Source organism: Lithobates pipiens, unplaced genomic scaffold (genome assembly GCF_037356315.1).
Source record: "Lithobates pipiens isolate NorthernLeopardFrog02 unplaced genomic scaffold, aLitPip1_a1.2 Scaffold_13, whole genome shotgun sequence".
In the NCBI taxonomy this organism is placed as follows: domain Eukaryota; kingdom Metazoa; phylum Chordata; class Amphibia; order Anura; family Ranidae; genus Lithobates; species Lithobates pipiens.
The window spans coordinates 478,463,879-478,466,336 of NW_027507718.1; the positions used below are offsets into that span (position 1 = coordinate 478,463,879).

At 45.0% G+C, this 2,458-nt stretch overlaps 1 pseudogene; it reads right to left on the reverse strand.

Annotated features, from left to right (window-relative positions):
- Nucleotides 1-201: 201 nt before the first annotated feature.
- LOC143975496 (protein arginine N-methyltransferase 1 pseudogene) lies at nt 202-1,536 on the reverse strand (annotated as a pseudogene).
- Nucleotides 1,537-2,458: the final 922 nt, after the last annotated feature.

Here is a 2,458-nt window from a genome sequence, read left to right on the forward strand (position 1 = left end):
CTGTAAAGACAGTCATGATTATGAGTGGAGCAAAAAAGGTGATTCTAGGACCACTAAATTAATGGAATGGAGTAATACTTTAGTACACAGATGGCGCACAGGATCACAGGATACTTGCCAAGGCTAGTAAAACTCTGAACCTGTGGTAATGCCTTATACAGCAGTCTTAGAAAATCCACTCTGGATCTTTATTTACAGATTAGAAGGTTGACCGAGGTTCCCTGAAAACCTCACAGGCATTTTCTGAAGGGTAAGTCCACGTCATTAGTGCAGCTGGGACATTCAGGACTGGTCAGGGATTCTAAAAGACCTGTCTGCACACAGGCTAGCAGAACAGGTTAAAAAGGTATATGCTATATGTAAATAAAACCACACAGCTAAATGTATACATAATGGGTTTCACCAGGCCGAGCAGTTCTTTGTTTCAGCGCATTCTGTAGTCTGTAGAACATGAAAGCTCACAGAGCTGGCCTTTGAAGTCGATGTCGATGGTGAGGTCCAAGTCACGATTGTTCTTGGCATTCAGCTTCATGCTTATCGTTCCAAAGATTTCTTCCCCAGTTTTAACAGTCAAATAATCTTCCATGTAAAAGGCTGTCTGTTTCCAGTGAGTGTATGGAGACTCTGGGCTCGTAGAGAAGCCTGTCCTCTTGTGGCAGCGTGTGAATTCTATGTTGAAATAAGCCACCAGAGCATGGATGTAATCATTTTGCTTTACTTGGAGGCAGAATGGAGAGGTGAAGCTGAGGTCATCAACCTTAACGGTATAAATATCCACTTCCTTAATGAGACAGGAGTTTGACACTAGTTGCTTAGGATCAACCACATCAACAAGAGGTTCCTTGATGGCTATATCCTTAATACATGACATGTCAAATCCGTAGACATTCTCCCACCAGTGAATCTTGTAGTCTTTGTACCGTCTATCTTCTATAGCAGTCACATAAAATGTTGCACGATCCAGAAATATAAGCCCATCAGGTGTCAGCCATTTATCCCGTGCATAAATAACGGTGTTGAGCATTGATTCATAGAAAAGACAATATCCCATCCATTCACTGGTTATTATGTCAACTTTTTCGACTGGCAGTTCCACCTCCTCCACCTTGCTCTTGATTATTGTTACAACATGATCTAGCTTGTTTGCCTTCACAATCTTGATGGCGTAGTCTGAAATACTTGAGCACTCAATCCCAATTACTTTTTTTGCCCCAGCCTTAGCTGCAAACATGCAGAGGATTCCGGTTCCACTTCCTACATCCAGGACAACTTTGTCCTTGAACAACTGTCTGTTGTGAAACATTGAGTTTCGATAAGTCAGTGTTCGAACTTCATCCTTCAACATTTCCTCGTGGATACCAAAGTGCGCATTTGAATCAAAGTAGTAGTCTTTAGAAGTCATCTCTTCAGCTGATGGTTTGACGGTGCTCTCTAGTTGGGTACCGGAAACCTCCATGTTGCAGGTGCTCGCTTCCGCCATGTTGCCAGCGTCGAGTCTCCCTCACCTCCTACATGCCACACAGTTCAAAGCCTATGAATGGAAGAGAGGCTTCCGGAAAGAGAACTCACCACCCTTTATTTTACTAAAAAGTATTGGCAGATTCCCTTAAGACCAGTGGCAGGGATAATCCCTCTGCTATCTCTCCTCCCTTCCTGGCTACTCATTGTAATCCTACTCCGATCAACTCGGCTCCTGAAGATGATGATCACTTCCAGTTGTTCCTGGCTCCTCCCAGCTGAAAGTGTGCTCTCCCCTTAGCAGCACATCTGACCCAGTGTACCCATCTCCCCATCCTCCTCCTCCTCTCCAGGGAAAAATGCTGGGGAGGACCAATGGAGCTCTGCCAGGATCTGCCCTTCCTCTCCCAGTGGGTAGCATCCCCTCTTTTAATAAAACTTGCTCGCTGAAAAAAAAAACGAACTGTGTATGGTCAGCCTAACAGACACCTGCACCATACACACAATATTGTAAATTACATATTTCTGACCAAAGTGTTCACTCTTTCCACTGTTGCTGGTTTCTAAGCAGTGCCTGACTCTTTTAATAAACCTCTTCTTTAAAGCGAAGTTCCCCTCGGGGGGAAAAAATTAAAAAGTAATCATTTGCAAATACAGTAGCTTCTGACTTTAGCTATATGGACACTTACCTGTCTAGGGAGCCCAGGATGTTGGCACCCCAGCCGATCTTCAGATCGGCTGCCGGGTGCAATCGCCATCATTCCGGTTAAGGGAACACGGCCGTGAAGCCTTTCAGCTTCACGGCTCGTCCCCTACTGCGCATGTTCAAAGCGTGCTGCACTTTTCAATTAGCCCGGCGGTGGAGGAAGGAGTAGGCCGAACATCTGGGAGATCGGGGCGTGGCCCGGTCACCCGGAATTGGGGAAGAGGACCTGTTAAAAACAGAAGAAATTAAGTGGAATTTAGCTCTTTGTGTATATTCAGTGTGCAAAAAATCATA